At 40.0% G+C, this 24,167-nt stretch overlaps 2 long non-coding RNA genes across 3 annotated transcripts in view; one reads left to right on the top strand and one right to left on the bottom strand.

Annotated features, from left to right (window-relative positions):
- Nucleotides 1–24,167, top strand: part of LOC109261723 (uncharacterized) — a 259,521-nt gene that overhangs the window by 173,274 nt on the left and 62,080 nt on the right. The gene's annotated exons all lie outside the window — the stretch shown is intronic.
- On the bottom strand, nt 979–11,301 carry LOC109261626 (uncharacterized). Of its 2 annotated transcripts, XR_002077487.2 has the most exons (4): nt 11,201–11,301; nt 7,714–7,855; nt 5,683–5,814; nt 979–1,509 (listed from the first exon to the last, which is right to left on the bottom strand). It is a non-coding gene; the product is annotated as an uncharacterized LOC109261626 (long non-coding RNA). The 2 variants fall into 2 exon arrangements; XR_002077477.2 differs by lacking the exon at nt 7,714–7,855.

Genomic DNA, 24,167 nt, shown 5'->3' with positions numbered 1-24,167 from the left:
GTCTATTGAAGAGAGGTATAGCTTTTTAATTTTTATTAATTTTTTTTTGAGTTTGCTTATCTAAGGAGAAAGAAAGCATGTGTCTTTAATTTATCTCTTTGTGGATCCTTTGCTAGAATCCCAGCTTCATTGAATATTTAGAATGCTTTTGCTTTAAAAGCAGAAACATGTTTGAGTAAGAACTAATTTTTCATCGTGTAGACAAATATTTGAGTAACTGGTGGAAATAATAAATTACCAGCATAAAGTGATTTCATTGCTCTTAAAAGCAAAAAAGCACTCCTGGGAATTTCACGGAAATGACTCCATTTTCATATCACTCCCATGATAGCCATTTGATCTTACTCTGGGGTGGACTGGCATGCAAGTTTATTTTTAATAAGTGAGCACCTACATATTCTCTGGGAAAACAAGTGGAGAAGTGGGTATTGGGGGAAAACAACCAAGATCTAGAAGTGATGATCACGTCCTTGATGCCCTGCCCAACTTTTTAATTTTTGTCTTCAAACAAAACTTGCTTATAGGAACTGCCTTGAAAGACTATGTTGTTCTTTCCAAGGAGTTTAATGAGTGCTCATTATTTCGACCATTTGCACTTTCCTGTTTCTCAGATTCTAAATGCATAATCCAATTATGGTTTGTGGGTCTGGTTGGAAAACAGTCTGACTAGGGAATTTACATTTTGAGCCACATTGGTCTTTGGGAGAGAGAACCATTGCTGGATCTGGGATGGTATTAAAGAACTGGATCTCTGAGGGGCGCCTGGATGGCTCAAGTCGATTAAGCATCCGACTTTGGCTCAGGTCATGATCTCACGGTTCATGGGTTCGAGCCCAGCATTGGGCTTGTGCCAACAGCTCAGAGCCTGGAGCCTGCTTCGGATTCTGTGTTTCCCTCTCTCTCTGCCCCTCCCCCACTCGCCTCTAAAGAATAATAATAAACATTAAAAAAAATTAAAAAAAAAAAAAGAACTTGATCTCTGGGTTCAGGCTGTATGATTTAATCTTAGTTTAGCCCACACCACCTTTGGGTTCTAGGAGAGGGATTTAACCAACTCTTTGCTTAAGCTCTTTGAGCTTCCTCTGCTTCATAAGGTAACAGAGAGGATTAAATGGGCTGATGCATGTGGCATTGGCATATAGCAACATCTGAATACATGTTAACTGACACTATCACGCTGGAAACACAAAAATAATAATTTTCTTGTTTCAGGATTGGTAGAAGAACACTCATAGATGGAGCCAATACATTTGCAATCCAGGTGTGGCTTTTTCTCTAACCTCACACATATGCAAAGCACTCCTTACCGAGTTTTCTTTCTCTGGTGCACAGAAATTTTCACCGTGATGCCTCTAGAGTAGGTTAAGAAGTTTATATTCTCTTTTAAGATATTTTCCTTTTATCTGCCCAGTGATAATCATTTCCTGTACTTTGTCTGTGACATCATATTCAAAATATGTTAGTGCCTGGTCTTTCTGGCATTAAGCCAACATCACTGGCCCAGAGTTTCTGAAATCAAAACACAGATTTTACAAAGTCATACTGAAAGTTAGACATAATTTGTGTTAAAGAAAGTAAACAAAGCTGGGTATCCTAAAACACACACCACCCCTCCAAAGATCTAACTTGAATTCAGGTGAAGCTCAAGTTCTTGCACATTTTTCTGGCATTGATCCTTTTTGACTGGCACTCAAACCTTTCTTTCTAAACGTATCATATTTCTTCAACTGGGGTCTCTGGACCTCATCCACCATTGGGCTTTGTAGGTTTTTCCTAGTGTCTGAAATTAAATGTTTGTCTGGTTATTTGTTTTTTTTCTCTTTTGTCCCAGGAAGGCTGTCTTTGGATTTCATTAGATTCTTACCGGTTCAAAATTTTTGTTTTACCTGAGCTGGCATTTTACTCTTCCCATACTGATATGCCTTCCGTGATCTGGAGCCACATGGCTTATCTCTACCCCTGGATCTTTTCTTTTCTGATATTTAACATTTCTGGCTTCTTGCAGTGCCCTTCCCGCCTGCTACACCAGGATTTTACACCATCATCTGTTCTGTTACCACCTCCACAATTTGTGATTTATCCTCATCCCACCTGGACGGTTACTTCCCTCAAAATCAACTCTCTTATTTACTTAAATATATTTTAAAAGGAAAACAGTGGATAGATCATAAAAAGAGTTGAGTATGAAAGTAGGGGAAGACTGTAACATCAGAGAAAAAAATTCTGTCACAGCAGAAATAGAGGCCAAAGACAGGTGATTCCAGAGCTAAGGAAAGAGGAGTGAGTCTGGGACTGGTGACCCCATAAGGCCTGGGGCTGAGAACAAGAGCCATCAGGAAATCAGTGGAAGCTGGGGATGAGCAGCCAGATATGATGAGTCTGGCTAACCTGTGGGGAAAGGAGATAGTGCTTACATGGGAGAGAAAGGGGCACAGGGTAAGAGTGGGAGCTGGAATATAGAGTTTCTAAGATTGATACAGGGTATTGGGTGAAAGATGGTGCATAGGGTAAGGCTGTAAATGAGAAAGGAGCTTTGGAAACTGAAGAAAAGATGGAGGCTGAAGAGGGGAAATGGGGGATGGGTGAATGTGGAGACTGAGGTGATACAGGCTGAAGGTTAAAGTTAAAGAGAAGAGGCTGTGGAGAGGGAGTGCAGGATATACCAAAAGGGGGGCGGGAGGAGATACCTTGAAATGGGCAGAGGCAATTGTGTGTGTGTGTGTGTGTGTGTGTGTGTGTGTGTGTGTGTGTGTGTTTCATGGGCAGCAGGTACAAAGTAACAAATGGAGATCTTCTTCTTAAAAGGACAAACCAGTGTCTTAAGCTGTTTTTAAGTCTGGCACAGAAATCTGAAGTGCCAATCTCATATTGGCAGAAAGAGATAAACACTCTACAAACACTCTACAACACTCCATAAAAGTGCTTGAAAGTGCCACTGTTTGGGTCAGATAGCCAGGAGATACTCAGTCTACCCTGGCAGTATCTCATAGACCGGGGCAGTGGTTCTTGAACCATAGTGCATGGGAATCACCTGGAAGCCTTGTTATAACAAAGGTTCTGGTTCAGCAGGTCTGGATGGGGGTGGGAATTTCTGTTTCTGAAAAGACCCTGTGATGCTGCTGCTGCTGCTGCTGGTTGGGGACCACACTTGGAGAACTATTTGGCGAGGAAAACTGTTCCATGCCTTTTAGAGATTGTTGCAAGTGCTCTTATGCTTCTTTTAGCAGTAGATTGCTATGATATAAAATGAGGTAAGTGAACTTGCCCTTTTAACTCCAAACTTACAAATATAAAACATTTTAAATGTGAAATGAAAACACTTAAAATTACTATTGATTCTCATCAGTGCAACAGTTCAATAAAGAAAAAAAATGTTTTCATTCTCCTCTGTTTTCTGCTTTAATATGGATTCTTAGGTTTGCTTTTTTTTTTTTTTTTTGAGGAAGTATTATTATTTCATATTGAGTCTGTGGTGGCCACTTTATGACACGAGGGAAGCGGAAATGAAGTGGGGACCCAGGAAAATTTTCTTTCCCAACAGTGGAAAGGTGGGGATGGCTAGTGGTGAAGAGGTTTCTGCTGTTGCTGGGCCAGGATGCTCCTCTGGCCTGGCAGCCTTGCCATGGGGGTTGTCGCCTTGGGGCTTACAGCCCTCTGCCCACTTTGGCTGCTCTAGCCTTTCCCTTGGGTCCAGGTCTGAGCTTGGAGTGCAGGGAGGACCCTTTGGGGGAAGGGCAGGGCGCCTATCCAGTGCTCAAACAGAACCGAGCTGACTGCATCAGAAACCATTGTGTCACCTTGAGCATTTCTAATGATGAATCCACACAATGCACACACCCCAACAGATGCTGGCAGGGTAAACAAAAGCTTTTGAATATTAGCATAAGGTTCACATTTTTCTTTGCTTAGACTGGACAGAATTGTCCTTGCTCTTGATAAAGGATTCCAGGGATTGAGGCAGTGATTAAGAGAGTTGTTTAATCAGAGAAGGGAGATGGTCCAATCAGTAACTAATAAAAATCAACAACATAAAGGATGTTGCATATTGACTTCTTAGCACTCCTCATTTTCAGCCATCAGCGACCTATGTGTATTGGAAGCTGTAGCTGTCCATTTTTGATGTTTCCCTCTTTAGAAAAGGGAAAAAAAAAGATACCTAGAGCAAATCAGAATGAGAGACTGAGTGCTCAGATGCAGAGCAGTCAGATAAAATGCAGGATGCCCAGCTGAGTTTGAATTTTAGATAGATAATGAATACATTTCTGTATGGGACATTCTTATACTTCTGAAATTGAAATTTAGCTGGACATCTTCTATTTTTATGGGCTAAGTCTGACAACTCAAGAGAAAATTTTCTGTTTTGAGAGCAGACTCAACATTCAAGGCTGAGTTACCACTTGTCCTGCTTAATGCCATCCAGAATGTTGAGATTCTCCAAGTACAAAGATGCAAATTCACAGTGGTATTTGGTATTTATGAATTCATGTGGGTCTTAAGAATTTAGATTTATAATCTTAGAAAAGGAACAAAAAAATTAAGGTTGGTATTGACAGAAAGCCAAAAGTGACTCTTTCTGTACTTTTTATGGCAGTCAGCTAAAGCTGTGATTTGACAGACTGTAACAGTGAGTAACAGATGGGCCACCTTTGGATTATCTGTGCTGTATTCAACACCTCTTTGAACAATAATTATAATTTGTTGGGGGAAAATATCAATTTAAAGGTCAAGTGCTTTCATAAAAAAAGGTGATTATTCAGTATTTTCTACTTTGAACACACCAGGATTCATTGTATTACTGTCTTTTGTGCAGCACATATATGCTGAAAAATGGATCGCTTAATTATATGATTATCTGTCTTCAGGGAGGACATGTGAACATGAATGGGAGCTGTCAAGAGAGGTACATTGCTTTACTTGTGGTTCTTAATCTATATCTATAGCCATTACAGGTTACAAGTTGACTTTTAAAACAAATATCTAAAATATAAATTACTTTCACAATGCAAAGTGGGCATTTTGGTGTAAAGGAGCTCCTTGAGCTGAAAAATGGACACGTTACATGAGTGAGGCTCCAGGCTCACTCCTTTTTTTTTCCCCTCTGATTTTTAGTCATCAGTCTAGAAGAGGCGCAAGGGAAGACACAGCCTCCTAATTAACTGGGGAGAAAGAGGGGCAAAGGCTATGCAGTTAACCTTTATAATTGAATCACCAATTACAGTGATAGAAAGGAATACCGCTCTGCAGTGAATCAGAATTCTGGGAAAATCTCATGAACATTCCAGGCACTGTGAAAACCAGAAGATTGGAGAAGTTAAGCATATGTGCCAAACTCCATTAATCTCTTTGTGTGTTTTTGTTAGTCCTCTGGGCTTCATTTTGGAGAAGAGGTTCAGTGTACAAGAGAAAATTAAGTCAGTAATGCTGGTGTAAGCTAAAATCAGCAGGGAAGCTGGGTTCAGAGGCAACGACACAGGAGGTAGATGATAAAGGTCTTCTTCTAAAGGTGCAACTAGATGCAGACAGTTCCAAGTGATGCCCTTGGTAAACTCTTTCAGTGGTCTCCCAATCTTAGAGCCAGTTAAGCTTTAATTATCTATTTTATGACAAACAGTTATGTAGTTACAGAAGACAGAAAAACAAAATGCTGTCCAACTGTATTAAGGTTGCAGTATATCTACTTACCAAGGGATTCCAACTGAGGATGTTCAGCCCCGAAGATAAAGTCATTGCTTCTGCTTCCAAGAGCGTTTAATGACTTTGAACATCATGTTCAGGGTCAGTTCCTAATATGTAACACCAATCCCCGATCCTGTTCTTGATGGAATGAAAATAATATACACCTTATGTTTCTATATGTCAAATTAATCTAATCCACTTCCTATCCTCATAAACTTATTTACACATGCACCATCTTGGACGGGGTAAATTTGCCAAGAAGAAGAAAAGTCTCCTTACAAAGCTGAAAATATTTTTACAACCCAAAGGTGAGCACCAGACACACGAAAATAATTCATTTTGTGAAGATCGCCAAGAAAACCTTGTTTTGAAATCCCGGTGCCCATGATTACATCATGCCAGGTGAAGCATCCACCGATGGAAACAATGGATAGACATTTGCTCTTCTCCAACTCAGCTGTCTGGTTTCAAAGGGCTTTTTGTTTTTATTTTTATTTTTTTGCCTCTCTTGGCTCTGAGTGGCTGCAACACATGGTAAATCTTTAACTTCAAGTGTCCTTCTGTGGTGACCAACTAAAATATTAGCAAAATAAATGTTTTATGGGAAAATGTTGGCAGGAGCCCCAACAGAAACAGGTGGTATTGGGTTATTTCAATATAATGTAATGATACAGCCAGGTTTCCATCTGGACAGCATGTGGTTGGGTCTGCTCAGAGAGAACCAAAGAGTGTGAGTATGCACTGGGGAAAGCAGCGATGCACAAGTGTGCAGCTAGATGGCTACTTTACAAAATAATAGTCTGAGCTCCGGGTCCTCTGGGTTAAATATTTTTACTGTCAAAATCTGAATTTCTTCATAAAATATTAAAGGTGAAGCAAACCTCTGACATGCAATACTGAGCTGTGTAATTATAAGGCAGTTCCTGGAAACCAAAGAGAGTGTGCATTAAAGCAAGGCGTTTATTATAAAAGAGTTCATTACCCTTGGAAGTGAAGACATGTTTTAGAGGGAGCCTCAGAACAGAGAAGCTTTTTAGCAAGGCTTACCATACTATGAAAACAAGGTTCAGCCTTGTTGGTAAGAATGCAATTAGAAAATAAAGAGAGAATGGGATTAGTTCACTGCTAAGGGCCTGATCGTGATCCAAAGCTAAAGAGATGTATCCTTAATTTACCACCAGGGAAGAGTCTTTCTCCCTCTTCCATAAAATTCCTGCTTCAGGCACTTCAAAACACATGGAATTAGGAACACTTGGAACATTTGGTTTTGCACTCAGCTCTCTGCACTGTGTATTCATGCTAAGCTCGATAATAAACTCTTGGCTCAATAACTCCCTATATGTATCCCAGAGAGAGGCATCAAATTATGGCTATGTGCAGAGGTAGATCCTCTTCAGAGGCACTGAGACCTCACTGCCTGGCTCTCTCAGCTCTCGCCAGAGGAAGAAGACAGGAATATGCACACAGAGAGTAAGCAAGTTGGAAGTGGCTTGCAATTTCCTTGATGCCTACTGGGAGAGTCAGGCAGTCATGGGCACCATCTCCCAAGATGAAGGAGTCCCTTTGACTCCTGGGTACTTGGCCAGGAAAGCCTGGCTTCTAGAGAATTAATTGCAGCGACTAATTGATAGTGCAGCAACACGGAGACATTCAAAGCAAAGGTCTAGACGTAAAATCGAAGAGCTGATGGAGAATAGTGATGGAACAGTGAAGGCTCAGCAAGAAGAGATAACGAAGTGAAGAACTTAATGATGAGCCCTCATACCACTTGTACCCAGAGCGGGGGATCCATTCAAAAGGCTCTTGCCTGTTTTACTCAGAGAGTGGACTGCCCTACATTATCTTCTGCATTTTCCTAGATTATTAGAAGAGATGGTGTGATGAGAAACCTGGAAGCTCTGGAGTCAGATTCTTTTACTGTCACTATTGTGGTGCTGGACTGAGGCTAAGGAGAGAATGGTGCCCTAGAGGACAAGGCAAGTTGTACTGTGGACCCTGGCTTACTTGGGAAAATGATTTTCTCCATCTGGAGCATACCTGATACGAAACAATAAAGATGCTTCTTAGTTCTTTTCTTCAAAATGTGTTCGGTACCAATTGTATGCACCATAGGACTTTGGCTCCTGTGGGGTGCTAGAAGGTGGTGGCAGACAGTCTTCTTAGTTGAGGAGTTTATGGTCTAAAGAGGGAGAGTGTACACCCAGAGGGGAACTGAAATTTGAGCTGCCCAAGGGTGTAGGCTCTGTCTTATTCTTCATTTTACTCTCCATCACACAACATATAGTAGATGCTAAAATAAATGCTGAACTGAACTAGACTAAAAGACAGGTGATGGGGTTTGGCGGGTATCTGGTCACATGTCTTAGAAATGTCTTTTGAACTCTTTGGTGGGTCTCAATTCCTCTGTGTAGAATGAAGAGTTAGACGACTGGATCTATCTCCCTTCTAGCTCTCAAATCCCTAGGTCCTTAACTGAGAGAATATGGAGAAGACAGTATATACACTGAAGTGCCAATGATTATAGGTAACAAGTCCTACCATTTGTTAATATCTCCTACGTCGGGTAGGATTTAATCCCTACCATAAATCTGTAAAGTTAGAAGCTTTGTCTCCATTTTTCAGATGAGTAAACCCATTCTCTTTTCCAAGTTCACATAGCTGATGAATGTTGGAATTGGGATTCCCCAAACTCAACTCTATCTGACTCCAAATACTGTGTTCTTTCCGCTGTATATCAAACTGCCTCCCACCTCTGTGCTAAGGAAATATTGGAGTGAATGTAATGATTTAAAAGAGAGGTGGAGAACTTTGTAACCAAGACATGATTTATGTCTCAGATTTAACTGCTTGGCTTTTTAGCCAGGTGGTGTTTTTTCAGTCTTTAGAGATCATCTGAGATTGGGGCAGGTTACTGAATTAATTGCACAACCATTGAAAACTCTGAGTGTCTTGCCTTGGAGTTCTCTCCCTGAGTTCTCTTTTCTCCTGAGTTCTAAACTATCCAGGCCTCCAAATGTAATGACACCGGTTCTTCCTTAAGGAAAAGTAAATACTTTAAGCCATAGAGTAAAGTGAGTGGGCTTCTCCCAGTCAGGGAGGAGGCTGGAGCAGAGTCTGTGTTTTGTAGGTGGGGGAAGCAGTGGTATTGACCTGTGGACCCCTCTTGCCCTTCCGCTGGCCTGTGGTGGCTTATACTAAGAGGCAGGGGGAGAAAGGGAGGCCAGGAACTTTGTGGAGAAACATAGTGACTCTGGTGCCCCTTGAATTGTCATTTGGCTCTACATGGCGTGGTTGAAGTGAGGAAGGCTACCTCACTAAGCTTTAGGCCATTGGGGAAATTGTCCATACAATTCTTGGATGTTGTGGTGACAAAAAATCGGATGCAGATGTAGAATTTGGGTGGTCATTCTGAGAACTTATTGAAAATATTGCTAATGACTAATATTTATGAGCACTTAATATGTGCAGGGTCTTATGCTAAGTGGTTTTCAGGTGAGAAAATTGAAGCTTAAGAAGGTTGGGTAACTGGCCAGAGGTCATAGGAGGTAGGAAGGGTGAATCCAAATCAGTTCCATCTTGAGCCTAAAACTCAACCTCTTAATCATTATGCTTAAGTTATAGCCCAAATGTAGTGCTATATAAATAAGGTAGTGAATGTATGTGGTACCAGTGGGGTAAGTTGGGACTCATGGATAATCATTTAGTCTGGATTAGAGGGGCCTTTCCTTTTGCCTTGGCGAAATAAGTTTCAGATGTATTAAATATGAGAGCTAAAAACAAAAGCAAAACACAAATCAGTAGATGCAATGGCAGAAGTTCGTAAATATAATAAGTGATGTTATAAGGCAAAGAAGGACTTTATAAAAATAATTTAAAAATATGACAGAAGATGGATAGATTTGGCCACAAAAACCCTCCAACATTTCTAAATATCAAAACTATGAGGAAAGTTGAAAGACAACTGGGGGAAATGTGTATAGTCTTTGTCAGCTAAAAGGTGCATATCCCTAAAATATACTGCATTCTTACCAACCAAATAAAGAGACAAACACTCTAATAGAAAAAAGGTTAAGATCATGAATAAATAATTAACTTCTCTGTTAATAGAGAAGAAATACAAATGGACAATCAGCAAATTAATACAGGCTTAATCTCACTAGCAATAAAAAATTAAATTTTAATTCATGTCTGTTTTTTTAGTTGTCAAAGAGAAAATAAGCTGTTAAGGACATTAGTGAAATTCACCACACTTTGGGACATTTTCATATATTTATGGCAGATTGTACTTGTACAACTTATCTGTAAGGCATTTGTCTGACATGTATCAATGTTTTAAATTTGTTCACACTCTTTGTCCTAAATTCTACATCTAGTAATTTGTTCAAGAAAAATCATGTTAATAAATGTATGCAATGGCTTGCCTCTAAGGACAGGTATTGAAAAATTAGAAACAATCAGAAGACTCAATATTAGAGAATGGTTAATTTAAGTTTTTTACTTTCATCTGAACAGTAAGGAATCTAATAGAATTTATCCAGTCACTCAAAATAACTTTGCAGAATATTTGATGCCATGGAAAAATGTTTAGTATGCATCCCTTAGTGAAAAAGTAGACTACTAAATGATATACATTTTTTTCTAGAAATTATATGTTTACACATTTCCTAAAATGACTAGGAAAAAAAGACACAAAAATGTTAATAGGGTTTATCTCTCTGACCGAGGAGATTATATATATATATACATACACACACACACACATATGTGTATATGTATATATATTATGTACATATATATATATACATTTTTTTCCTTTTTGTTTTTGTTTTTTTTTTGGTAATTTTAAAATATTTTACATGTATTTTTTGTAACCCAGAACAAAATGGTATTAAAAAGTAGACTGCCTATTTTCTATATGGTTTCCTAAGACATGGTGTATTTGTGTGTGTGGGAGGGCTAAGGACCAAGTGCTATGAAATATATCACCTGAAATATTGCTTTCATTTCTAGTGTGTTATTACGGTTTTGGGAAACCTAGTGTATTCTAAGGAGCAAAAAATGCATGTAGACGCAATTTTACTTTGAGAATTCCAAGCTAAGGCAGAGAGCTATTAATTTATTACGTATATGAATATAAAAACTAGACAACAAGATGTTAACTTGACTTGTGAAGTGGATTCACTTATGGAAGCAGAGGTCGGCACGGGTCTCTCCACACCTTCCAGTGCGAATTGGACTGACATCTGGATTCTCTTACATTCACATTTTCAGTTTTCAAGTCCCACTCCACCTTATTTAACCAGATTGAAATTTAGGACTAGAGTTTAGTAATTAACTAATGTGTGTGTGTATGAGTGTGTGTGTGTGTGTGTGTGATTATATGTGAGGAGATGGGCATTACAAGCTTTTTGGTTTGTACTTTTGAGGTGAAGCTTATTGCTTTGATTAGTTAATGTTCTAATTTGGGTTGAGTTTATCAGCTCTGTTTATGATCACTTTTTCAAGAGTTTAATTAACTACTTACAGAAAAAATCTACTATGCCATGCAAATTCATGCCTCATTAAATCCTGGCTGGAGACCGTTTAAGGCAGGACTGGGATCTCCTTGCTAGTGGTCTACTGGCCACACTGTCTTCTGCAGTTCTAGGGCTAGGAAGTAGAATTCTGGATTGCTGAACCCCAGAATCAGAACCCTGAGCTTTTAGAGTATGTTCTAGAGGTCCAACAGAATGTTTACCTATTACCGTGGTCAGGGAAGGATTACTAGGCAGTTGGTAGAGTTCATTTGATACAGTCTTATATTATCTTTGGAGAATTCAGAACAACTAATGTCTCTTTGCCTCTCCCTCCAACCAGGTGTTTTTCTGGTAGTGTTTTTATTTTGTATTTGTATTCCTTTGCAGTTTTCTCTGTTAGATGTCAATCTGTGTTCAAATGAGCCATTTTCTCTAATCAAATAGAGGTATCTCAAATTTTATCTCTTATATCTAGATAAGAACAAGTCCACCCAGCTGTTACATCTGCCCACATTAAAAAACAAAACAAAACAAAACAAAACAAACCAGTATTCTGAGCACCTGGGTGGCTCAGTTAGGTAAGCATCTGACTTTGGCTCAGGTCATGATCTCACAGTTCGTGAGTTCAAGTCCCACATCAGGTGCGCTCCAGACCTGGCTTTGGGTGAGCATGATCCCTGCTTCGGGTGAGCCCTTCTTCCCTCTCTTCCTCTCCCTCCCTCTCTTTCTCTCTCTCTGTGCCCCTTATGGGATTCTCTCTCCCTCTTTCCTTCTCTCTCTCTGCCCCTCACTCATGTGTGTCCTCTCTCTCTGAAAAACAAAAACAAAAACAAATAAAAAAAACCAAACCCAAGTATTTTTTTATCATTTTATAAAGATTTTAAATAACACTAGAATAGACATAGGAGACTAGCCCGTTTGCCCTCTTGAAGTTTACTCGACAATTAATTTCTACCTGTTAAGTGTCATATGATCCATGTTATATCAGCAATATAAGATAAGAAAGTTAAGACAACATGGAAATGTTTGTGTGAGTCAGTATTGGATGACTTATGAAAGTTCAGATAGATTCCATCTGTTTTTTTCCTCTGTACACTAGTTACCTAAAGTGTCATATATGGGAAGGGAAACTAGGATTTGGATTTTTTTGGATTTATATATTTCTCTAGTGCTGAATGGTGATATTCTCAAGTCAGACCATCTCAGTTGCTCTTTGTGGGAGCAAGAAATGGTGCAGTATGTTTAATTTGGCAGCCAAGAACCAGTGTACCACACCAGTGGCAGAGTGGTATGGAAGCTCTTTGCTCTGGCTTGAAAAATGCAAGCACCTTCTGCTAGATAAATCAATGTGGAGTGGCCCCAAATCAAGTGCCTTCATATCAAAGTGAGTGGACTTCATTTTAGATCTATGGGGAGAAGAGAAAGTCTAGAGGATTGGAGAAAATCCAGACCAGTTCATCAGCCCTTAATGTTTTCAAGAACATTTTATTTTGCTGCAGTATCTAGTACAGGGTTGAAGGCTGCCTTGGTGAGGGATGAAAAGCAGAGCTATTTAGGACTGGTGACTTCATAAGCTTTAGAATATGGACCCAATTAAGCTAAAGACCTTGAGAAAGGTGTGCCTTTAGGGTATTTATTACAAGTCTAGAGTATTATAAAATTAAATAAATCCTTCTCTCTAGAAGGAACATCCACATTTGTGGCCATCTATAAGAAACATACTGATTTATTAATAACTTTGTGTTGGAAAGCTCAACTCTTCACATTTTTAGCACAGGTCTGGAACACTGTTCTTCCAGGGTCCTTTGTGAATAGTGGAAGTCTGTTTGGGATGTATATAAGAATGCAAGGTGAATTGCATTTGGCTAATAGTAATTAGGTCAGGAATAACAGTACCTTATATAAATTATGAGTTTTTCTTTTTCATGCAAAAGAAGTCTGGAGACAAGCACTAGGCTAATGTCATGACCTTGTGGTGTCCTCAGAGTCCTAGGTTCTTTCCAGCTTCCTCTTCCTTCATCAAGAGGATGGCTTCCATCCCTGGAGATGCTTCTTGGTCCAGGATAACTACTGGAGCTGTAGTCATCATCACTTCCATGCCTATGTAGGGGATGAAGGGCGAAACGAGGAGATCCTAGCTGTCTGCCTCTTTCTTAAGAGAAAATCTCTTCTTGTAACTCATTTTCAACAATATCCATCTACACGTCATTGGTCACTCTGACCTGTAAGGGCATATTTTAGCCACGCAATCCCAACTGGATTCTTTTACCAAGGAAGAAGGGAGAATATACACTGATTGGGCTATTAGCATCTGACAAAGCAGGAGTTCCAGGAACCTATGTGAGGCATTTCCTGAGCAAACCTGCCTGCTCCCACTTCTGATCCTGAAGGCTTTAACACCCTTTCTCAATAAATTCAGAGCCTCCCAGCATCCTGTGTGATACAAGACTAGTTCATCTATAAAATAGGCACACCTCAGAAAGGTTTACCAGGGGCCCCGGGGTGGCTCAGTTGGTTAAGCGTCTGACTCTTATTTTTGGCTCAGGCCATGATCCCACAGTCGTGAGATTGAGCCCCATGTTGGGTTCCATGTGTTGACGGTGTGGAAACTGCTTGGGATTCTCTATCCCTCTCTCTCTCTGCTCTTCCCCTGCTCATGCTTTTTCTCAAAATAACTAAACTTTGAAAAAAAAATTAAGTGCTTCTTTTTGAGAGAGAGAGAGAGGGAGAACTGGGGAGGGGCAGAGAAAGAAGAAGTCAGAGGATCTAAAGCAGGCTCTGCACTGTCAACACAGAGCCCGATGCGGGGCTTGAACTCCCCAACTATGAGATCATGACCTGAGCCAAAGGCACCTAACTGACTGAGCCACCCAGACACCCCAATAAACTTTTTTTTAATGTTTATTTATTTTTGAGAGAGACCGAGCGTGAGTGGGGGAGGGGCAGAGAGAGACAGACAGACAGACAGACAGAGAGACAGAGACAGAATCTGAAACAGGCTCCAGGCTCTGAGGTGTCAGCACAGAGCCTGATGCGGGGCTGAAACTCGCGAACCGTGAGATCATGACCTGAGCTGAAGTTGGACCCTTAACTGACTGAGCTGCCCAGGTGCCCCAACTTTTTTTTTTAAAAAAGGTTTACCTTGGGGAGCCTGGGTGGCTCAGTCGGTTGAGCGTCCGACTTTGGCTCAGGTCATGATCTCATGGCCCATGGGTTTGAGTCCCGTGTCGGGCTCTGTGCTGACAGCTCAGAGCTTGGAGCCTGCTTCTGGTTCTGTGTCTCCCCCTCTCTCTGCCTCTCCACCACTCGTGCTCTGTCTCTCTCAAAAACTAAATAAACATAAAAAATAAATAAAAATTAAAAAGATTTACCAATGGGCTGTGGGATACACAGCAATCTAAAGAGGAAGGCAAATTGGCCCTGGATGCTGGAAATAGACATCAAAGGCAAGAGTGTAAAAACACAATTTGAAATATTGTCATTGATGTAGCCAGTTCACCTAGGACAACAGGATGTGGACATGGTTAAGTCTCAGATCTCTGATTTATCCCCAGCACAGGAGTTTCCAGACTAATAGCCACTTTTTACTGCACACTTAATAGGGCCAGGTGCTAACCATCCATTATATCTAATCCTCATATGACCTTGCATGGAAGACATTGATATCCCAGTTTTTCAGCTAGGGAAATTGGAAGTCAGGGGGTTAGATCACTTACTCAAGTCACACAGCTCATAAGAGCAAGAGTAGGGAGGTGGACCCACACCTCTGACATCAAATCTGTGTCTCTCTCTCTCTGTTGCAGGCTGGCGATTGGATGCTGGTTTAGGAAAGACACTGAGATTCTGTAGAAAAAAATTTGATGGCCTTGTTCTCATGATGGGAAGTGGTACTTAGGATGGGTTGAAGTATCCCTGCTCCTGATCAATGGCAACTGTCCCCTGACCATTCTCCATTGCACCCCAGGTCCACTGTTGGGTGTTCAGAGAAGCGAATTCCTGGCCTCTTATTTTCCTCATTGGGTCACATTTTGTGCTACCTTCATCCCCATGTGCCACTCTAGAATGGAGAAAGGCATCATAAAAGCAATCAGTATATATTCTCATATTTTTTCTTCATCTAAAAAGATGAAGTCATGGCATATGGTCAGATTGCCAGCACTGTTAATAATAAACCTCATATAATTAAGCACTGATTTATTCCTTTATATAAGTGAAACAAATTGCTTTAACTGCCTTTGCTCAAGACCATCCAGTCAGATGGATTATGAATAGGAAGTTGAAACTAAAAATTATGGGTGCTCATATTTCACTGTGGTGGAGGTTTATTGGAGGCACAATTAGAACCCTAACTAAATGTGTCCTGTGTCCCTTTTGATGGAGAGATCAGATATTAATCTGGGGATATGACTAATTCTCAACACAGCTGCTCTCCTTGCTCTAATATTCCTGCTTTAGGTTCAAAACCTGGAAACATGTTTAAAAAATTGATCAGAGCTTATAATAGCAATAATCACCTTGAAATTGGTTGTTACTCTGGTTAATGAACTGAGTAGTAGAGCATAAGCCTCCCTCTGTGTCCCTCAGGCCTTTAACTAACAAGCTGGTTGTTAACCACTGGGTTTATTAAAAAAAAAGAAAGCTCTCTTTAGGGGACTGAACTGGGAAAAAGTAGGAGGCTGAATATTTTCACTCATGATCCTTTGACAGCATCAGCCACCTCCAGCAGCCAGACCCCTCTCCCACCAGAGCCAAGGCTGGGATGATCCAATGGAGATGCCCAAAGAGTGGTCCAGGAGCTTTTTTGAAATGCGAAATCTCAAGTGCCATCCCAGACCTGCGGCACAAGGGTCTGTATTTTAATAAGATCCCCTGCTGAAGAAGCCCTGAGCTGGGTGACTCCCCTTGCTCCAAGCCCCAATTTATGAAACTGGGACCTCATATCACAGGCTTCTCTGCAGACTCTCATAAGGTCTCAGCAGACCCACTGTTTCTGACCTCAAATGAATCCCCACAGAATAAGGCAACATGCACCAAAGCATGGATCATGACAACTATTGGGGAATAGACCCTTCATAAATAGCTATTTAAAAAAGCTATTTCCCCAAAACTCATCTCCTCTTAAGGAAGAATTTCTTACAGAAAGGGGAAGCCCGGCTTTGTAAGGGTGCTGGGATTGTCAGGCAGCCTCAAGTGGTCAAGGCAGTCCCTGTGGTTCAGATGTTATCAAGTAAGGGGCTCACACTCTTAGAATGGTTTTGTTCTAATTTGATATCTTAGTGGTTAGATTAGACCTCTTGCCCTTCATTTAAATGCCACTGACAAAATTACTTGCTTAATGTCTGAAGAGAAACATTCCTTTTCATAGAGCCTGCGGACTTCCCAAGACCCCTAAGCAACCCTTTCCAAGTGAGTAGGGTTCAACTCTATGCTCTGCTTCAGGTCTAATGAGCTGCTGTTTTATTTCTTTGCTCTGTTTCCTTTTCTAACTGTCCAGGGCAAAAGATTTCCTCAAAACCTTAATGAAACCCAAATCACAGACTATGTTTTATTGATGTGCGTGCCACTGTTCTGGAATGGTGGGATGATAGGTGAAGGGAGCAGCTTCAGGGAGCCGCGGAAGGCTGTGGGAATGACGTCATGGGCTAGGGAGGCTGTGAGCAGTTGGAGGAGAGATTCTCCTGCAGTTTGGCGTCCACAGATAAGCCTGGGAGTAAAAAGTGACATCATCTGGGTTAAGCAGAGCATTGGAGATACGAAATATGAGGAGCCAGCTGGGGCCAATCCACTTCCTCACTCAGACCCCCAGAGTCACTTAGGTTGTAAGTCAGGCTCCGTGAAAAGACGCTGGGGTGAGCTGTGCACAGCAGTCCTACCAGGACGTCATTTCCCCACCGCTCTTGATAGAAACCACCTCTCCTCTTCCCTTCACTTCCTTTGTGGTTTTTGTAGGTGTTGGGTCACTCAGTGTGTATGCTGCCCTCCTCCCAGATTTACTGGAATTTAATTTTTTTCACTCTAAGGAAGGTAGCCCCTTAATGACCCCTTATTTCCTTAAAAGGAGGGATACCTTTTATGATTTGTTGGTTGTGAACTGGATAATAATGTGATTCTAGGTTACTTTTCACCCATAGTGATTCTTTAAAAATTTTAAGTTACAAAGAAGTCTCATTTTGTACTTCTGCATTGCAAATTTTTAGGAATCCAAGCAAAACAGCCTGTCTTTCAATCTGTGTTATATTCTGTAAGACATTTCATTTTCTTTAATGCACATTGTGCCTTTTCTCTTTTTTCAAAACTGGAGATTTGTAGACAGTTGCACAGTGTTGGATTTAGAAGGACCCTGTGTGGGAGCTAGTCCAGCTCTCTCATGTAATAGAAGTGGAGCTCTAGCTTTAGTGGGGTTGCAACTTACACCAGGTCACAAAACTAGTTGGTGCCAGTGTTAGAATCCTGTTTCTCCTTTCTTATACTGGATTTTGAAAATTGTACAACGAAAGAATACTTAGAAGGAAATTCATTCTTTGTCCAAAATGTGGCAATTCCCTCCCTCCCAATACTCTCCCCACCCTGCCCATTGCCATTTATCTATAGATTTTTTTGCCCATTCAGATATTTAAAAATATAAGCAAATTAAATTTATTAGTGCTTTTCTTTATGTTGCCTATGCATTTTTGTCATATTTAGGAATGTCTGTTATACTCTAAAGTTATTTTGAAAAATGTTTTCTTCTAGTGCATTTATATATCATAGAAAGGGCTTATAAAGTAGCAAACTGCTACCACTCTATACCTCCCTTGCCTTTCTTTGTTTTCATGGCACTTGTTATTCTAGACCTAATGGAATGTATCACAAAAGGAAGGACTTTGTTTTGTCCTTTACAGGACTTTGTCCATAGTAGATACGTCAGAAGTTTTCATTGTTGAAATATTTTATGGGTTTTTTTTTTTTTTGCCACATTTAAATGCGCTTGGAATTTATTTTACAGTAAGGAATAAGGTAGGTCTTCAATTCTACTTCTTCTTCCCCCTTTAAGTATCTCCCTTTTTGTCTTTGGTCAACTTTTTCATTAGTAAGTTCATTCTTTCCCCATGAATTTGAAATATCATTTTTATCCCATAATACCTACCTGAATTTATTTGAGGACTGTGCCTCATAAATATCCTAGCTTCTTTAATGTGTTTTTCTCCAGTTAAGATTATTGTGTGTGTCATTTTATCGAATCCTCCTGATTTCCCTACCCTTGTGGTTGTTTTGATTGGGATTGGACCCTACTCCTTCTGACTCATAGTCTAGGAGTAGTACTCCTGGACTAAATTAGCTTGGAATATAAAAGAAGGCATCTGAAGAATAAAGAAAATCATTATCCTCAACAGGATTAGATGTCTGAATTCAGAAATAACCAATGGAGTTGCATTTATTGAAGATATACTATCATATTTCATTGAATGAAAGATAACATTAATTACAAAACATTGCTTTATGTACCATTAGAAATTTTAAAAGAGAGGTGCCTGGGTGGCTCAGTAGTTTAAGCATTGGCTCAGGTCATGATCTCATGGCTCGTGAGTTTGAGCCCCACATCAGGCTCTGTGCTGGCAGTTCAGAGCCTGGAGCCTGCTTCAGATTCTGTGTCTCCCTCTGTCTGCCCCTCCCCTGCTCACGCTCTGTCTCTCTCTCCTTTAATGTTTTAAATAAACATTAAAAAAAAATTTTTTTAAAGAAATTTTAAAAGATTGTCAAGTTAACTATGTAATACCATCAATTGTAAGATGCATTCACTTTCAAAGATGTTAAAATGTGAACAAAAATGTGTCTTAGAATCAATGAAAGAGATTAGTGGAATGTATTATAAAAAAACATAATAGGAAATTTTCTTGCATAGTAATTTTTGTACTCTTTTTAAATGCTCTTCAAAAATCTCATCTTGTTTGTTCCTTATTACTTCTCTGTGGTGGGGGAAGGACCAGTGTTTTAATTCTCAGTTTATCTGTAACAACAATAGCAACATGTATGCAGCAATAACCATGAGTCAGGTGATATTCTAAGCCCAAGGTCATAAAATAAAGGGTAAAGTGATTTGACCCTGAGAAATTTGGTCCCAGAGTTCATGTTCTTTTTTTTTTTTTTTTTTTTTTTAAGTTTTTTAAATGTTTATCTTTGAGAGAGAGGGAGGCACAGAATCTGAAGCAGGCTCCAGGCTCTGAGCTGTCATCACAGTCTGATGCGGGGCTTGAACTCACAAACTGTGAGATCATGACCTGAGCCAAAGTCAGACCCTTAACTGACTGAGTCACCCAGGCACCCTCAGAGTTCATGTTCTTAATCATAAACCTGCATGTGATGAGGAACTTGAAACCCAGAGACCTTAATATATTTCCAGGATCTCTGAGTGGATTCTGACTCCTACACCGGCATGTTACATGCCACCACTTGAAAAATGTAATAGTGAGCACCATGGGTCATTATATTTTTAAACCTTTGGTTTTAGCTCAGAGGGGTCTACTAGTCTTGGCCTGTGGTGTTACCAGGAAGGATGATGAGTAGGAGAGGGAGCATTCAAGCTCTTTAGACCAGAGACTTAGAAGATACATTTAAGTAATTTCTAAGTTCTCCTTTCCAATCTCAGCAGTTTACAAAACTATATACAAGATAGAGGCTGGTTATTGGCTTGAAGTATATTTCTCTTATACTTTTTGCTTTTGTTATTTCTGCCTTGACTATAATAAAATATCTCCAGTCAGCCATGTGTTCATCAGAACTTTGGGTTTCTTTCCTGAGGCTCTTGCTTTGTTTACCCCAGGTAGAATCACCAACAGAGGCAGCTCTCTCTGAACAGAACTTCCCACTGAATTATACAGAACTGATTTTGGTTGACCCTAAAAGGACAGTCCTTATAGGGTGAGGGATGCAACTTCTTTCCTTGGAGTTAATTATGGTGATTATCTGCATGTCTGTGTGTGAAATTTCTGTGCTTACCTGGAATGATTCACTTCCTGAAATATCAACTCATCTAAGTTTTTGAAGTCCTTTCCCTCCACAAAGGACTCAAGGGCATGTAAATGAGTGATTTGTGAGTATTCACTTTGCTTTTTGGGGTATAGAACATTCCAGATGGAGTGAGACAGCAGCAATTGCTTTTACGTCTTTACTTGGACTTTTGGTGCCAATGCCTACTTGAATAAGGATCAGGGTGCCTTTCTCCTTGTTCTGGAGAACAGATTTCCTTTGTTTTAAAACAAATATGGATGAACCACTTTCTCTAATGCTTTTACAGAGATAGGTGTCAGGATGCACCGGGTTACCCTACACTCATCATTAAAACTGAAAATAGAAGTTACGAGAAAGGAATTCAGGCCTAGCTAGTTCAGGCCTCATCAGCCCCTCCCCAGTTCCATTCATTAATCCCTCGTACAATGCCTTTTTCTCCCCATTTTATCTCGGAGTCTAACTGACTGAGATTTTGGAAATGAACTTTCCTGAAGTGTTTTGGACAGTGTGTCAGAAGTTCAAGATCACGGCTTCTCGACTGGCCATCAAAGAGAAGGGAAATCTTCTCTTACAAATGGGAATTTGCTGCAGTCTCATGTGTTAAACCTTAACCAATGAGCCCTAAGAATAGCTCCCCAACCTCATTAAAAAATTAAACAATTTCAGATAGAGAGTTATCCATGAGGCAAAATATTGCTAAAGTAACTGGTGCTCCTCCCTGGCTCTGTAATGATTTCTTAACCAAACCTGAGGATGCCTCGGTACTTCTTCCATTGCTCTGCCTGGGAGCCATGTCACTGGTACAGAGGCTGATCCATTTTAGTGGTTTGATGTGACCCCAGAGGCTATCCTCTGAAAGCTGACCACCAGGCCTCCATGGGCTATCTGAAGGTTTTCCCAGCATTCTCTTTCTCAGCAGGGTTGTGATAAAGGAAACTATATTGGCCTCTCTTAACAGGAGGAGTATTTACTCTAAGCTGTGATTAACAAAGGTGTGCTTCTTGGGATGGTGAATTTTCCATTGTTTCTCTCTTGTTGAGGACCCCCGCCCTGAAGTATTTTGAATTAAATAGTTCGGTCCTAAAAATGTTAATTACTGTAATTTATTGGAGAACTCAATATCAGGATTCAGTTTACTTTGAAACATTGCAAATACTAAACACACATTGCCTCTGTGTGTTCAGCAATGGTGATTCTAATATGGTCAGTTATTGTGGCTGTGAAGCCTTATTAGGGTCCTGTAGAACTCTCTGGAATGTGTAGATTTTTACTCTAATTGCAGGCTATGGCTTGGCTTCTGCTCTACATTTATAGCAGAGGCTAAGTGTGTGGATTTACAGTAAGTTTCAGCAACAGTTGAACGAGGCAGTAAAACTAGTAGGTAGGGGTTGGGTTTTGGGCACAGACTGTGTGGGTTAAATCCCTGCTTCCCACTTACTATCTTTATGGTTTGAGGCAAGTACCTTAATCTCTCCAAGTTTTGTCCTCTTATTTGTGAAATAGGAAAATTAAAATAGAGGTCTGTATTTGTTTATCTAAAACTTTTGGGGCTAGATGTATTTTACAATTCAGATTATTTGATACCTTAGAAAAGTTAACTAGTATACATACTCTATTTGACATTAACCCCCCAGCAAGAGCAAGGCCTGGGTGGTATTCTGTAACCTATTAATATTTCTGGAGCAAAATGGATAACTATTCACACTAAATAAAGATTAGGAATAGGCTAAATAAAATTTAAAAAAAATAAAAAATTAAAAAAAAAAAAAAGGAATAGGCTAACAGCAATTAAAATTAAGTTCAGATTTTATTGTCAAGTGAATTTGTGGCAAACTTATGAACAAACTAGATAGTTTCAGGGGTTTTTGGACTTGGGAGTTGCATATAATGGATAATAAATTCGTACTTACTCTTAAAGTTATTCTTCTTAAATAAACTATGTGAAAAGTGCAGTGGTTTCTATATAATAACTTCCCAATAGATGTTAGCTAGCACTGAGGTTTTAATCTTCTTGCTGGAATCCACTTCCTTAATGTTAGTTTGTCTCTGAGCATTCTGGCTGGTCATTTTGTCTTTGGGCCACCCTGTAAATATGTGTTGTTTCCAAGTACAGTGAAAGCTTGGATTGTGAGTAGCTTGTCGTGCGAGTGTTCTGCAAGACGAGCAAATATTTCTAATAAATTTTAACTTGATAAATGAGCAGTGTCTTGCAATAGGAGTAGTATGTGTCACCAAATGTCACATGATCACAACCGAGCCAATAGTTCTCTCTCTCTCTCTCTCTCTCTCTCTCTGTGGTATTGTGGGTGATTGTCAATGCAATGTCAGATTTCTGTGAAATCCTCAAAGGAGGAAAAAGTAAGTGTCATTTAACAAGATTCCTTGTTAAAGCTGCACGAAAAGAAGAAGATTCCATTGAGCCAATAGATAGCAGTGATTCCATTAGTGGTAGTGAAAGTCGTCCTACCAATCCTCCTGTCTCTTGTCTCCCTCACACCAGTCATGAAGGTTTTCAAAGGTAAGTACAGGTTAACTTGTTTATTTTCTTCATATTTTGTGTTTTCTTTATTATTTTGTATTATATTACAGTATTATGATCATTTTTATATGGATATTTTTGGGTTATGGCACGAATCATCTGAGTTTCCATTATTTCTTCTAGGGAAATTCGCTTTGATATACAAGTGCTTTGGATTACAGGCATGTTTCCAGAACGAATTATGCTTATAAATCGAGATTTCACTGTATACCCAGATTAGAAGTCTTTTACTAGCTCTGCCTTTTAAGATGGTTCTTCTGTTCCACTAGTTCTAGAGAGCAGCAGGCCATTGAATTTTCTGTAATGATGGAAACGTCCTATATCTGTGTGATCCACTATGGCAGTCAGTAGCTACGTATGGCTGTTAAGCACTTGAAACGTGGCCAGTGTGATTGAGAAACTGAATTTTGAATTTCATTTTATTTTAATTAATTAAAATTAACATAGCCACATGGGAGTAATGGCCACCACATACTGGGCAGTACAAGTCTAAAGAGACCTGGGCATGCGGTTTCATGCTGAGGTGACCTTGTCCCCTCTAGATGCAGAATTCTTTATCCTTAAGCTGCTGAAGTTGATGAGGAACTTCTCCTTCATTTGTTTGTTTCTCAAGTAGTTTATGAGTGTCTGCTGCAGATCAAAGTTTGTGTTAGGCACTGGGGATACAAAGTTTTTGCGCTAAAGGAGGACACACATATTTAAAGCATACATTTGTGAGCTCACAAAGTAAACATTTAAACACATGAACACTCTCCAATGAATCCAGTGACACAGCCAGCCTGGTGAAGGGTCAGAGGAGACTTTCTTGAGAAGGAAGTGTTTAACTTCTTGTACAAGTAGAAGTTAGCCAAGGGCAATGGGCTAAAGGGAAGAAGACATTCTAGGTGAGCATAAGAAGAGACATGGAAATGAAAACCAGTGTGGTATTGGGCAAGTTATCCTTTGTTGATATGGCTACAGTGGCTGAGGTTGGGGCTGGTGGTCAGTACATGCAAGGCCTTTTATGCTACTGAGTTCTGAGAGGCAATACTCTGAGCCTAGGCAAACTCGAGAAGTGGAGACTCACTCTTTCATAGTTTTGGTTAGGATTAGTCAGGAAAGCAAAAATCTATGCTACGTACTTCAAGATGGAGGAGGTTTCATGTTGGAGATTGGAGTCCTATATAATGATTAGGGTCTAGAGAACAAAGTTAAGGCCACTTTGAAGAAACTCAGAGGATTACAGGAGGACACCACCAATCATCTTGGCCGTCTGTAGCCCTGAAAACCATAGGCAAGAATCCACCTTGGCTGTTTGCTCTCTTCCAATGCCTGTGTGCCCTGCTGCAGCTGGAGGACAGTGCTCTTCCTTCCCTTCTGCCTTCCAAATCTTATGTCCGTTTCTTTCAGTGGTGGAATTTAGCAAAGAAATCTGTGAATTGTAGTTTCCAGGCCTTCCACTCTTGAAG

The sequence above is a fragment of the Panthera pardus genome, unplaced genomic scaffold (assembly GCF_024362965.1).
Source record: "Panthera pardus isolate Hobbes unplaced genomic scaffold, ASM2436296v1 HiC_scaffold_25, whole genome shotgun sequence".
In the NCBI taxonomy this organism is placed as follows: domain Eukaryota; kingdom Metazoa; phylum Chordata; class Mammalia; order Carnivora; family Felidae; genus Panthera; species Panthera pardus.
This window is presented reverse-complemented; position numbering and strand designations above follow the sequence as displayed.